This window comes from Cherax quadricarinatus, chromosome 3 (assembly GCF_038502225.1).
Source record: "Cherax quadricarinatus isolate ZL_2023a chromosome 3, ASM3850222v1, whole genome shotgun sequence".
Lineage (NCBI taxonomy): Eukaryota > Metazoa > Arthropoda > Malacostraca > Decapoda > Parastacidae > Cherax > Cherax quadricarinatus.
The window spans coordinates 8,389,087-8,404,125 of record NC_091294.1 but is presented as its reverse complement, the minus strand read 5'-3'; the positions used below and the strand labels follow the sequence as shown (position 1 = coordinate 8,404,125).

At 46.9% G+C, this 15,039-nt stretch overlaps 1 pseudogene; it reads right to left on the bottom strand.

Moving 5' to 3' along the window:
• Nucleotides 1-721: 721 nt before the first annotated feature.
• LOC138853422 (S-adenosylmethionine synthase-like) lies at nt 722-13,126 on the bottom strand (annotated as a pseudogene).
• Between the last annotated feature and the right edge of the window lie 1,913 nt (nt 13,127-15,039).

Below are 15,039 nucleotides of genomic sequence, written 5' to 3'. Positions count from 1 at the left end.
AACGGTATAACAAACGAATGCTATAACAAACGAACGCTATAAAAATCGATCGGTATAACAAACGAATGCTATTACAAACTAACGCTATAATAAACTAGCGCTATAACAAACGAAAGCCATAACAAACGAACGCTATGACAATCTAGCGGTATAACAAACGAACGCTGTAACAAACGAACGCTATAACAAACGAACGCAGTAACAAACGAACGTTGTAACAAACGAACCCTATAGCAAACGAACGCAGTAACAAACGAACGCTGTAACAAACGAACGCTATAAAAGTTGAACGGTATAACAAACGAATGCTATAACAAACGAACGCTATAAAAATCGATCGGTATAACAAACGAATGCTATTACAAACTAACGCTATAATAAACTAGCGCTATAACAAACGAAAGCCATAACAAACGAACGCTATGACAATCTAGCGGTATAACAAACGAACGCTGTAACAAACGAACGCTATAACAAACGAACGCTATAACAAACGAACGCTATAACAAACGAACGCTATAACAATCGAGCGGTATAACAAACGAACGCTATAACAAACGATCGCTATAACAAACGAACGCTATAGCAAACGAGCGCTGTAACAAACGAACGCTATAACAAACGAACGCTATAACAAACGAACGATATAGCAAACGAACGCTTAACAAACGAACGCTATAACAAACGAACGCAGTAACAAACGAACGTTGTAACCAACGAACCCTATAACAAACGAACGCAGTAACAAACGAACGCTGTAACAAACGAACGCTATAAAAATTGAACGGTATAACAAACGAATGCTATAACAAACGAACGCTATAAAAATCGATCGGTTTAACAAACGAATGCTATTACAAACTAACGCTATAATAAACTATCGCTATAACAAACGTACGCTATAACAAACGAACGCTATAACAAACAAACACTATAACAAACGAACGCTATGACGAGCGAACGCTATGACGATCGAACACTATAACAAACGAAAGCTATGACGAACGAACGCTACCTGGAGCATAAGCGGCAGAGCGATCCACTTTTGTATAGTCTTTGCCAGATAATGCTCCACCTCCATGAACTCCCCAACCACCATATGTATTTACAACTATTTTTCTACCAGTAAGCCCAGCATCACCTTGGCGTCAACCCATAATGAATTCTTCACATGGGTTAATGCGATACTTGGTTTCAGTATCAAGATATTTTTCAGGAATAACTGCCTTTATGGCCTTCTCCATTATTTCCTCACGCAAAACCTCTACAAAAATCTTTTTTGAATGTTGCACAGAAGCAACAATTGCGTGCACTCTTTGTGGAATGGCAGCTCCTTGATCAAATGTGTACTCGCAAGTGACTTGGTTCTTACTGTCAGTCGTGCCCACCAGAGAGTTCCATCTCTTCGTAATTCTGCAATTTTTTGATTCAGACGGTGTGTCAGTACAACAGTTAATGGCATACATACATCAGTTTCGTCAGTGGCATAGCCAAACATCAAACCCTGATTGCCTGCCCCTATGTCGTCGTCGCTGCGCCCAACGTGTACCCCATTAGCAATTTCCACACACTGTTGGTCCAGGGTCAGGAGAACATTGCATGTCTTGTAGTCAAAGCCCTTGCCAGAATCATCATACCCAAGTTTCTCTACTGTTTCACGAACAATTTATTGATAATCCACCTGTGCCTTAGAAGTAATCTCTCCATAAATTAAGATCATGCTAGTTTTAGTGCAGGTTTCACAAGTAACTTTGTCATCAGGGTCTTGGCTAAGGTGGGCATGAAGCACTGCATCGCTGACCTGATGGCAGATTTTATTTGGATGTCCCACGCCCACACTCTCACTGGTAAAGAGGAATGCTATTACAAACTAACGCTATAATAAACTAACGCTATAACAAACGAAAGCCATAACAAACGAACGCTATGACAATCTAGCGGTATAACAAACGAACGCTATAACAAACGAACGCTATAACAAACGAACGCTATAACAAACGTACGCTATAACAAACGAACGCTATAACAAACGAACGCTATAACAAACGAACGCTGTAACAAACGAACGCTGTAACAAACGAACACTATAACAAACGAACGCTATAACAAACGAACGCTATAACAAACGAACGCTATAACAAACGAACGCTATAACAAACGAGCGCTGTAACAAACGAACGCTATAACAAACGAACGCTATAACAAACGAACGCTATAACAAACGAACGCTATAACACATGAACGTTATGACGAACGAGGTTCTAGAATCAATTAAATTCGTTCTACAATACCACAAAATACATAAAAAAAAAACATACCACGGGCGGGGATAGAACCCGCGATCAGAGAGTCAGAACTCCAGACCCGGTCCGTGGCGGGTTGTTTACAGTCGTGTCATTACGATTTCGTGAGTCACAAAATACATATTTTTCTTCACGTATTTATTCTCATTATTTCCAAAAGTGATAATATATCTTTGGTCTTTTTAGATCTTGACGTCGTTGTTTTGAATATGTAGCTCTAGCTCCTGGGCCCTACTTTACTCTTTTAAAATCATGACGTCGTTGTTTTGAATATGTAGCTCTAGCTCCTGGGCCCTACTTTACTCTTTTAAAATCATGACGTCGTTCTTATGAATATATAGCTCTAGCTCCTGGGCTCTACTTTACTCTTTTAAAATCATGACGTCGTTGTTTTGAATATGTAGCTCTAGCTCCTGGGCCCTACTTTACTCTTTTAAAATCATGACGTCGTTGTTTTGAATATGTAGCTCTAGCTCCTGGGCCCTACTTTACTCTTTTAAAATCATGACGTCGTTGTTTTGAATATGTAGCTCTAGCTCCTGGGCCCTACTTTACTCTTTTAAAATCATGACGTCGTTCTTAGGAATATATAGCTCTAGCTCCTGGGCCCTACTTTACTCTTTTAAAATCATGACGTCGTTGTTTTGAATATGTAGCTCTAGCTCCTGGGCCCTACTTTACTCTTTTAAAATCATGACGTCGTTGTTTTGAATATGTAGCTCTAGCTCCTGGGCCCTACTTTACTCTTTTAAAATCATGACGTCGTTGTTTTGAATATGTAGCTCTAGCTCCTGGGCCCTACTTTACTCTTTTAAAATCATGACGTCGTTCTTATGAATATATAGCTCTAGCTCCTGGGCTCTACTTTACTCTTTTAAAATCATGACGTCGTTGTTTTGAATATGTAGCTCTAGCTCCTGGGCCCTACTTTACTCTTTTAAAATCATGACGTCGTTGTTTTGAATATGTAGCTCTAGCTCCTGGGCCCTACTTTACTCTTTTAAAATCATGACGTCGTTGTTTTGAATATGTAGCTCTAGCTCCTGGGCCCTACTTTACTCTTTTAAAATCATGACGTCGTTCTTAGGAATATATAGCTCTAGCTCCTGGGCCCTACTTTACTCTTTTAAAATCATGACGTCGTTGTTTTGAATATGTAGCTCTAGCTCCTGGGCCCTACTTTACTCTTTTAAAATCATGACGTCGTTGTTTTGAATATGTAGCTCTAGCTCCTGGGCCCTACTTTACTCTTTTATAATCATGACGTCGTTCTTATGAATATATAGCTCTAGCTCCTGGGCCCTACTTTACTCTTTTAAAATCATGACGTCGTTCTTATGAATATATAGCTCTAGCTCCTGGGCCCTACTTTACTCTTTTAAAATCATGACGTCGTTGTTTTGAATATGTAGCTCTAGCTCCTGGGCCCTACTTTACTCTTTTATAATCATGACGTCGTTCTTATGAATATATAGCTCTAGCTCCTGGGCCCTACTTTACTCTTTTAAAATCATGACGTCGTTGTTTTGAATATGTAGCTCTAGCTCCTGGGCCCTACTTTACTCTTTTAAAATCATGACGTCGTTGTTTTGAATATGTAGCTCTAGCTCCTGGGCCCTACTTTACTCTTTTAAAATCATGTCGTCGTTGTTTTGAATATGTAGCTCTAGCTCCTGGGCCCTACTTTACTCTTTTAAAATCATGACGTCGTTGTTTTGAATATGTTGCTCTAGCTCCTGGGCCCTACTTTACTCTTTTAAAATCATGACGTCGTTGTTTTGAATATGTAGCTCTAGCTCCTGGGCCCTACTTTACTCTTTTAAAATCATGACGTCGTTGTTTTGAATATGTAGCTCTAGCTCCTGGGCCCTACTTTACTCTTTTAAAATCATGACGTCGTTGTTTTGAATATGTAGCTCTAGCTCCTGGGCCCTACTTTACTCTTTTAAAATCATGACGTCGTTGTTTTGAATATGTAGCTCTAGCTCCTGGGCCCTACTTTACTCTTTTAAAATCATGACGTCGTTGTTTTGAATATGTAGCTCAAGCTCCTGGGCCCTACTTTACTCTTTTAAAATCATGACGTCGTTGTTTTGAATATGTAGCTCTAGCTCCTGGGCCCTACTTTACTCTTTTAAAATCATGACGTCGTTGTTTTGAATATGTAGCTCAAGCTCCTGGGCCCTACTTTACTCTTTTAAAATCATGACGTCGTTGTTTTGAATATGTAGCTCTAGCTCCTGGGCCCTACTTTACTCTTTTAAAATCATGACGTCGTTGTTTTGAATATGTAGCTCAAGCTCCTGGGCCCTACTTTACTCTTTTAAAATCATGACGTCGTTGTTTTGAATATGTAGCTCTAGCTCCTGGGCCCTACTTTACTCTTTTAAAATCATGACGTCGTTGTTTTGAATATGTAGCTCTAGCTCCTGGGCCCTACTTTACTCTTTTAAAATCATGACGTCGTTGTTTTGAATATGTAGCTCTAGCTCCTGGGCCCTACTTTACTCTTTTAAAATCATGACGTCGTTGTTTTGAATATGTAGCTCAAGCTCCTGGGCCCTACTTTACTCTTTTAAAATCATGACGTCGTTGTTTTGAATATGTAGCTCTAGCTCCTGGGCCCTACTTTACTCTTTTAAAATCATGACGTCGTTGTTTTGAATATGTAGCTCAAGCTCCTGGGCCCTACTTTACTCTTTTAAAATCATGACGTCGTTGTTTTGACTATGTAGCTCTAGCTCCTGGGCCCTACTTTACTCTTTTAAAATCATGACGTCGTTGTTTTGAATATGTAGCTCAAGCTCCTGGGCCCTACTTTACTCTTTTAAAATCATGACGTCGTTGTTTTGAATATGTAGCTCTAGCTCCTGGGCACTACCTTCCTCACATCCACTTTTTTATTTTATCTCCATATTTTATCTCTCTATTTCACGGTTATTGTCTGTATTGTTAATTATGACATTATGATTTCTTATTTGTGGCTCTAGCTCCCAATCCCCTCTCAGGGTAAGTCCGTCTGTCTCCATTTCCTTGGAACCAAAGACGCTCCTCTTTCCTAGGCTCTATTATATCATTTTATTTCTCGGTAAATATGTAAAGATAATAACGTGTGTTTATCCAGTTATCTTTATTATATAGTTATTATCTTTATTATACAGTTATTATCTTTATTATATAGTTATTATCTTTATTATATAGTTATTATCTTTATTATATAGTTATTATCTTTATTATATAGTTATTATCTTTATTATATAGTTATTATCTTTATTATACAGTTATTATCTTTATTATATAGTTATTATCTTTATTATATAGTTATTATCTTTATTATATAGTTATTATCTTTATTATATAGTTATTATCTTTATTATATAGTTATTATATTTATTATATAGTTATTATCTTTATTATATAGTTATTATCTTTATTATATAGTTATTATCTTTATTATACAGTTATTATCTTTATTATATAGTTATTATCTTTATTATATAGTTATTATCTTTATTATATAGTTATTATCTTTATTATATAGTTATTACCTTTATTATAGAGTTATTATCTTTATTATATAGTTATTATCTTTATTATACAGTTATTATCTTTATTATATAGTTATTATCTTTATTATATAGTTATTACCTTTATTATATAGTTATTATCTTTATTATATAGTTATTACCTTTATTATATAGTTATTACCTTTATTATATAGATTAATGAGCAAAAGATGTGTATTCGGTGACTAGAAGATATTGTGGGTCCCCCTTCTGGTGTTGTGGGTCCCCCTTCTGGTGTTGTGGGTCCCCCTTCTGGTGTTGTGGGTCCCCCTTCTGGTGTTGTGGGTCCCCCTTCTGGTGTTGTGGGTCCCCCTTCTGGTGTTGTGGATCCCCCTTCTGGTGTTGTGGGTCCCCCTTCTGGTGTTGTGGGTCCCCCTTCTGGTGTTGTGGGTCCCCCTTCTGGTGTTGTGGGTCCCCCTTCTGGTGTTGTGGGTCCCCCTTCTGGTGTTGTGGATCCCCCTTCTGGTGTTGTGGATCCCCCTTCTGGTGTTGTGGGTCCCCCTTCTGGTGTTGTGGATCCCCCTTCTGGTGTTGTGGTCCCCCTTCTGGTGTTGTGGGTCCCCCTTCTGGTGTTGTGGGTCCCCCTTCTGGTGTTGTGGGTCCCCCTTCTGGTGTTGTGGGTCCCCCTTCTGGTGTTGTGGGTCCCCCTTCTGGTGTTGTGGGTCCCCCTTCTGGTGTTGTGGGTCCCCCTTCTGGTGTTGTGGGTCCCCCTTCTGGTGTTGTGGGTCCCCCTTCTGGTCCCCCTTCTGGTGTGGGTCCCCCTTCTGGTGTTGTGGGTCCCCCTTCTGGTGTTGTGGGTCCCCCTTCTGGTGTTGTGGGTCCCCCTTCTGGTGTTGTGGGTCCCCCTTCTGGTGTTGTGGGTCCCCCTTCTGGTGTTGTGGGTCCCCCTTCTGGTGTTGTGGGTCCCCCTTCTGGTGTTGTGGGTCCCCCTTCTGGTGTTGTGGGTCCCCCTTCTGGTGTTGTGGGTCCCCCTTCTGGTGTTGTGGGTCCCCCTTCTGGTGTTGTGGGTCCCCCTTCTGGTGTTGTGGGTCCCCCTTCTGGTGTTGTGGGTCCCCCTTCTGGTGTTGTGGGTCCCCCTTCTGGTGTTGTGGGTCCCCCTTCTGGTGTTGTGGGTCCCCCTTCTGGTGTTGTGGGTCCCCCTTCTGGTGTTGTGGGTCCCCCTTCTGGTGTTGTGGATGCCCCTTCTGGTGTTGTGGGTCCCCCTTCTGGTGTTGTGGTCCCCCTTCTGGTGTTGTGGGTCCCCCTTCTGGTGTTGTGGGTCCCCCTTCTGGTGTTGTGGGTCCCCCTTCTGGTGTTGTGGGTCCCCCTTCTGGTGTTGTGGGTCCCCCTTCTGGTGTTGTGGGTCCCCCTTCTGGTGTTGTGGGTCCCCCTTCTGGTGTTGTGGGTCCCCCTTCTGGTGTTGTGGGTCCCCCTTCTGGTGTTGTGGGTCCCCCTTCTGGTGTTGTGGGTCCCCCTTCTGGTGTTGTGGGTCCCCCTTCTGGTGTTGTGGGTCCCCCTTCTGGTGTTGTGGGTCCCCCTTCTGGTGTTGTGGGTCCCCCTTCTGGTGTTGTGGGTCCCCCTTCTGGTGTTGTGGGTCCCCCTTCTGGTGTTGTGGGTCCCCCTTCTGGTGTTGTGGGTCCCCCTTCTGGTGTTGTGGGTCCCCCTTCTGGTGATGTGGGTCCCCCTTCTGGTGCTGTGGGTCCCCCTTCTGGTGTTGTGGGTCCCCCTTCTGGTGTTGTGGGTCCCCCTTCTGGTGTTGTGGGTCCCCCTTCTGGTGCTGTGGGTCCCCCTTCTGGTGTTGTGGGTCCCCCTTCTGGTGTTGTGGGTCCCCCTTCTGGTGTTGTGGGTCCCCCTTCTGGTGTTGTGGGTCCCCCTTCTGGTGTTGTGGGTCCCCCTTCTGGTGTTGTGGGTCCCCCTTCTGGTGTTGTGGGTCCCCCTTCTGGTGTTGTGGGTCCCCCTTCTGGTGTTGTGGGTCCCCCTTCTGGTGTTGTGGGGTGTTGTGGGTCCCCCTTCTGGTGTTGTGGGTCCCCCTTCTGGTGTTGTGGGTCCCCCTTCTGGTGTTGTGGGTCCCCCTTCTGGTGTTGTGGGTCCCCCCTTCTGGTGTTGTGGGTCCCCCTTCTGGTGTTGTGGGTGTTGTGGGTCCCCCTGGTGTTGTGGGTCTTCTGGTGTTGTGGGTGTTGTGGGTCCCCCTTCTGGTGTTGTGGGTCCCCCTTCTAGTGTTGTGGGTCCTCCTTCTAGTGTTGTGGGTCCACCTTCTAGTGTTGTGGGTCCCCCTTCTAGTGTTGTGGGTCCCCCTTCTAGTGTTGTGGGTCCCCTTCTAGTGTTGTGGGTCCCCCTTCTGGTGTTGTGGGTCCCCCTTCTAGTGTTGTGGGTCCCCCTTCTGGTGTTGTGGGTCCCCCTTCTGGTGTTGTGGGTCCCCCTTCTGGTGTTGTGGGTCCCTCTTCTAGTGTTGTGGGTCCCCCTTCTGGTGTTGTGGGTCCCCCTTCTGGTGTTGTGGGTCCCCCTTCTGGTGTTGTGGGTCCCCCTTCTGGTGTTGTGGGTCCCTCTTCTGGAGTTGTGGGTCCCCCTTCTGGTGTTGTGGGTCCCCCTTCTGGTGTTGTGGTCCCCCTTCTGGTGTTGTGGGTCCCCCTTCTAGTGTTGTGGGTCCACCTTCTAGTGTTGTGGGTCCCCCTTCTGGTGTTGTGGGTCCCCCTTCTAGTGTTGTGGGTCCCCCTTCTGGTGTTGTGGGTCCCCCTTCTGGTGATGTGGGTCCCCCTTCTAGTGTTGTGGGTCCCCCTTCTGGTGTTGTGGGTCCCCCTTCTGGTGCTGTGGGTCCCCCTTCTGGTGTTGTGGGTCCCTCTTCTGGAGTTGTGGGTCCCCCTTCTGGTGTTGTGGGTCCCCCTTCTGGTGTTGTGGTCCCCCTTCTGGTGTTGTGGGTCCCCCTTCTAGTGTTGTGGGTCCACCTTCTAGTGTTGTGGGTCCCCCTTCTGGTGTTGTGGGTCCCCCTTCTAGTGTTGTGGGTCCCCCTTCTGGTGTTGTGGGTCCCCCTTCTAGTTTTGTGGGTCCCCCTTCTGGTGTTGTGGGTCCCCCTTCTGGTGTTGTGGGTCCCCCTTCTTGTGTTGTGGGCCCCCATTCTGGTGTTGTGAGTCCCCCTTCTGGTGTTGTGGGTCCCCCTTCTGGTGTTGTGGGTCCCCATTCTGGTGTTGTGGGTCCCCTTTCTGATGTTGTTGGTCCCCCTTCTGGTGTTGTGAGTCTCCCTTCTGGTGTTGTGGGTCCCCCTTCTCTTGTTGTGGGTCCCCATTCTGGTGTTGTAGGTTCCCTTTCTGGCGTTGTGAGTCCCCCTTCTGGTGTTGTGGGTCCCCTTCTGGTGTTGTGGGTACCATTCTGGTGCTGTGGGTCCCCCTTCTGGTGTTGTGGGTCCCCCTTCTTGTGTTGTGGGTCCCCCTTCTAGCGTTGTGGGTCCCCCTTCTGGCTTTGTGGGTCCCTATTTTGGTGTTGTGGGTGTTATGTGTCCCCCTTCTGGTGCTTTGGGTCCCCTTTCTGATGTGGGTCCCCCTTCGATGTTGTGGGTCCCCCTTCTGGTGTTGTGGGTCCCCCTTCTGGTGTTGTGGGCCCCCCTTCTGCTGTTGTGGGTCCCCCTCTGGCGTTGTGGGTCCCCCTTCTTGTGTTGTGGGTCCCCTTCCTGATGTTGTGGGTCCCCCTTGTCATGTAGGGGGGTAAAGGGAAGTAAATCATAATTGGGGAATATGGGAGTAAGAGAGTCAGTAGACAGGGGACAGGCAGGCGAGGTGGTAGGAGAGATGATTAGCGGAGGTAGGTAATGTGAGGTCACTGGTGACTACACCTTCACCTCTCATTACTCTACCACCACACTACTCACCCTCTCACTACTTGAAATAAAATAATGAATAAAAGAGCAAATAACAGGGACAGTGAATATTACTATTCTACTCAAACACAGTTTATTATTAAGTCCTTGAACAATAATATATTTGGCAACAGGAGAACATTATTGTGGTTTAGATAAATGGGGTGGTACACATAAGCAGTGAGACAGGGAATACAATCAACTTGGCGAAAATGAATGTAGCTTACAATATAGTTCAGAGGACAGTTTACCACAGGAACTAAGCCACAGATCCCAAGACCTACACAGCACGAGTACTGCTCCAAGCCTGTACTCTGCCCAATGTCTCCAACAGTCTCCTCCAGAGACTTCAGCAGTATTCTCCCGAGCCCTGCACCCCAGCAGCAGCTCCTCTCGAATCTCCTGCTCAGAGCTCTGCACACAGCAGCAGCTCCGCTCAAAGTCCCTCTGCTCAGAGCTCTGCACACAGCAGCAGCTCCGCTCAAAGTCCCTCTGCTCAGAGCTCTGCACACAGCAGCAGCTCCGCTCGAAGTCCCTCGATCATGCTGTTCCTTGGGCTTATATGGTGGTCCAAGCACCCTCCACAATAGGGTGTGCACCACGTGTTACGACCTAACGCCGAGATCTGACGCCAGTGACAAAGGAGCTGAGAATTAAGCCGAGAAGGCGTGGCTCTGACAGACGTTTGCGGAGGCCAGGTGTAACCATATAATTAGGTCTCCCTAGAGACCTCACAAGCCCAGCTGAACTACATCTGGTGTTGTGGGTCCCCCTTCTGGTGTTGTGGGTTCCTCTTCTAGTGTTGTGGGTCCCCTTTCTGATGTTGTGGGTCCCCCTTCTGGTATTGTGGGTCCCCCTTCTGACGTTGTGGGTCCCCCTTCTGACGTTATGGGTCCCCCTTCTGGCGTTGTGGGTCCCCCTTCTGGTGTTGTGGGTTCCTCTTCTGACGTTGTGGGTCCCCCTTCCGGTGTTGTGGGTCCCCCTTCTGGTGCTGTGGATCCCCCTTCTGGTGTTGTGGGTCCCCTTCTGGTGTTGTGGGTCCCCTTCTGGTGTTGTGGGTCCCCTTCTGGTGTTGTGGGTCCCCTTCTGGTGTTGTGGGTGGGTCTCCTTCTGGTGTTGTGGGTCCCCTTCTGGTGTTGTGGGTGGGTCTCCTTCTGGTGTTGTGGGTCCCCTTCTGGTGTTGTGGGTGGGTCTCCTTCTGGTGTTGTGGGTCCCCTTCTGGTGTTGTGGGTGGGTCTCCTTCTGGTGTTGTGGGTCCCCTTCTGGTGTTGTGGGTCTCCTTCTGGTGTTGTGGGTCCCCTTCTGGTGTTGTGGGTGTGTCCCCCTTCTGGTGTTGTGGGTGTGTCCCCCTTCTGGTGTTGTGGGTGGGTCTCCTTCTGGTGTTGTGAGTCCCCTTCTGGTGTTGTGGGTCCCCTTCTGGTGTTGTGGGTGGGTCTCCTTCTGGTGTTGTGGGTCCCCTTCTGGTGTTGTGGGTCTCCTTCTGGTGTTTTGGGTCCCCTTCTGGTGTTGTGGGTCTCCTTCTGGTGTTGTGGGTCCCCTTCTGGTGTTGTGGGTCCCCTTCTGGCGTTGTGGGTCCCCTTCTGGTGTTGTGGGTCCCCTTCTGGTGTTGAGGGTCCCCTTCTGGTGTTGTGGGTCCCCTTCTGGTGTTGTTGGTCCCCTTCTAGTGTTGTGGGTTCCCTTCTGGTGTTGTGGGTCCCCCTTCTAGTGTTGTGGGTCCCTCTTCTGGTGTTGTGGGTCCTCTTCTGGTGTTGTGGGTGGGTCTCCTTCTGGTGTTGTGGGTGGGTCTCCTTCTGGTGTTGTGGGTGGGTCTCCTTCTGGTGTTGTGGGTCCCCTTCTGGTGTTGAGGGTCCCCCTTCTGGTGTCGTGGGTCCCCTCCTGGTGTTGTGGGTCCCCTTCTGGTGTTGTGGGTCCCCTTCTGGTGTTGTGGGTGGGTCTCCTTCTGGTGTTGTGGGTCCCCTTCTGGTGTTGAGGGTCCCCCTTCTGGTGTCGTGGGTCCCCTCCTGGTGTTGTGGGTCCCCTTCTGGTGTTGTGGGTGGGTCTCCTTCTGGTGTTGTGGGTCCCCTTCTGGTGTTGTGGGTCTCCTTCTGGTGTTGTGGGTCCCCTTCTGGTGTTGTGGGTGTGTCCCCCTTCTGGTGTTGTGGGTGTGTCCCCCTTCTGGTGTTGTGGGTGGGTCTCCTTCTGGTGTTGTGAGTCCCCTTCTGGTGTTGTGGGTCCCCTTCTGGTGTTGTGGGTGGGTCTCCTTCTGGTGTTGTGGGTCCCCTTCTGGTGTTGTGGGTCTCCTTCTGGTGTTTTGGGTCCCCTTCTGGTGTTGTGGGTCTCCTTCTGGTGTTGTGGGTCCCCTTCTGGTGTTGTGGGTCCCCTTCTGGCGTTGTGGGTCCCCTTCTGGTGTTGTGGGTCCCCTTCTGGTGTTGAGGGTCCCCTTCTGGTGTTGTGGGTCCCCTTCTGGTGTTGTTGGTCCCCTTCTAGTGTTGTGGGTTCCCTTCTGGTGTTGTGGGTCCCCCTTCTAGTGTTGTGGGTCCCTCTTCTGGTGTTGTGGGTCCTCTTCTGGTGTTGTGGGTGGGTCTCCTTCTGGTGTTGTGGGTGGGTCTCCTTCTGGTGTTGTGGGTGGGTCTCCTTCTGGTGTTGTGGGTCCCCTTCTGGTGTTGAGGGTCCCCCTTCTGGTGTCGTGGGTCCCCTCCTGGTGTTGTGGGTCCCCTTCTGGTGTTGTGGGTCCCCTTCTGGTGTTGTGGATCCCCTTCTGGTGTTGTGGGTCCCCTTCTAGTGTTGTGGGTTCCCTTCTGGTGTCGTGGGTCCACTTCTGGTGCTGTGGGTGGGTCTCCTTCTGGTGTTGTGGGTCCCCTTCTGGTGTTGTGGGTCCCCTTCTGGTGTTGTGGGTGGGTCTCCTTCTGGTGTTGTGGGTCCCCTTCTGGTGTTGTGGGTGGGTCTCCTTCTGGTGTTGTGGGTCCCCTTCTGGTGTCGTGGGTCCCCTTCTGGTGTTGTGGGTCCCCTTCTGGTGTTGTGGGTCCCCTTCTGGTGTTGTGAGACCCCCTTCTGGTGTCGTGAGTCCCCTTCTGGTGTTGTGGGTCCCCTTCTGGTGTCGTGGGTCCCCTTCTGGTGTTGTGGGTCCCCTTCTGGTGTTGTGGGTCCCCTTCTGGTGTTGTGGGTCCCCTTCTGGTGTTGTGGGTCCCCTTCTGGTGTTGTGGGTCCTCTTCTAGTGTTGTGGGTCCCCTTCTGGTGTTGTGGGTCCCCCTTCTGGGACAAGAGATCAGAGGACCTTACAAGAAGTTAAAATTACACTGGTTGATTTTCTCGAGTTAGTCTGGGTTATTATCCCTCAGAATTAATATTCTGAGTAAAACATTCTTTTCGGGATTTTAAATTTATATCAAGTCTTTATGTTATTCTATACGTTTTTTTACCAGAACCCATTATACTCTAATAACTTGAGCCATGTTTCTCCTTATCTAAGACTTCCACAGACATTTTTCGTTGCTGAGGATTCAAGTTAAGACCCTCACTAAAAATACAAAAGCTCCTTGATGTGCATAGCAACAAAAAATTCTTACCTACTTAGTAAGGTTACTAAGAAAGACTTCACCACCACCACCATCAGTCAGTTTGCAGCTTCTTTGTCGGTCACAACCACTGCTAGTTCTCTCAAGGTAGTTGTCGATATTTCAAGGTGCATGTTTCAAGGCAGTGCAGAGTATGTTCCAAGATATTTTATGTTTTCAAGGTAATTTATGCAATTTTTAGGGGTATTTTTCTCAAAAAAACCCTTCTCCTGTATATATTACTAAATTTAAAAAGAGAGACTTTCGCTTTTCGTTTTGGGCCACCCTGCCTCGGTGGGATACGGCTGGTTTGTTGAAAGAAGAGATTTTCTCAAAAAGTAATACATTTTAAGGCGTGTAAATTTTCATGGTAATATGTTTTAAAAAGTATCACGTAACCTCCAGGTGAAAGTTCGCCAAAGAGGTGATAGCTCTGAAGGGAATCACTCTGAATTAATCAACACTACCAATATTGGACGCATGGATGCTGATGTAATGATACAATGTTTTCATGGTGCCCCTGCCTTTCACAGAGATTATTTTATACTTCCATATGTCTCACTCCGGTACAGTGTTATGGTAGGGTGTAAGTTTGGGGTTAGGCCCTCAAGTATGTTCCACAAATATTTCATCATGTATATCCTTCTCTCCAGAGGAAAGACATTCAGGACTTTGAGGCACTCTCAAACTTAATTTGCTTAGTTGGATTTTTGTGGGTCATAAACGATCTCTATTTATTTTAGCTTTGATATCTCTCCTGCCTTGACAGAAGCTTGCAACATTGAACTGTACTCAGAGTGGAAAAGCACAGTAAAATGAATAGTGTCACGGTATGCATTACTAATCTGGTTGTGACAAACCATACCCCCGGCCGGGATTGAACCCGCGGTCATTGAACCCCGGCCGGGGGTATGGTTTATTTGCAATCGTGTCATTACGATTTCTTGAGTCTGGTTGTGACAACTATAATCATACAGCCCAACATTGTCCTACGTTTTGCAAAACTTGCCTTACTGTGCTCTTTTATTCATTCTCTTTCTAAACACTTGGAATTTGTCACCAGCTAGCATCATGTTAGTCTCTACTGCCCACTGGAAAACTGTTTGTGCGGTTGACTGCCATGTTTATGACCGCGCCAAGACTATGTCTTGAGCCACTACGCTTTTAATTCTGTTACTCTAGATTATACCTACATGTTTTTCATTACTACAGAAAATTTAATATTCATTCATGTATTGCTCTAGCTCTACCTATAGACCTCATGTTATGAGTTGTTTCTTCATTATCACAATTGTCAAATGATATCGTGAAATGAGTTTAATACTATACATGGAATTATGCTTAAGTGTTGACTATATTTTGTATTTTGCTGTAATTTTTTCATACTGATTTAGTAGTTGTGATAAGCACGATTTGTGTAGGCTAAACTATTCCAAAAAAGTTTGTGGTTTGCCATGTCATAACTTTTATGATGTGATGCGAGGGCGACGAGTCTGCCTCTATCATCGCTTATTATAGGAATCTTTGTAAGGGAGGGGGGAGAGAGAGGCAGGGAGGAGGGAAGAGAAGAGGGACAAAGGGTGGGAGAGAGAGAGAGAACAGAGAGAGAGAGAGAGAGAGAGAGAGAGAGAGAGAGAGAGAGAGAGAGGAGGGGGCAGGATACTCTTGTTGTGGTCTACGACAGTTTTAGTGTTTGCGAGTCTAAGTTAGTGTGAGGAAGTGGGGTGTGAGAGGACTGATCAGCGGAACGATTGCCTCTCTCACTCTCGCTGTGCTCATGTATTTTTCTCTGTTCATGTATCTTTTTCTGT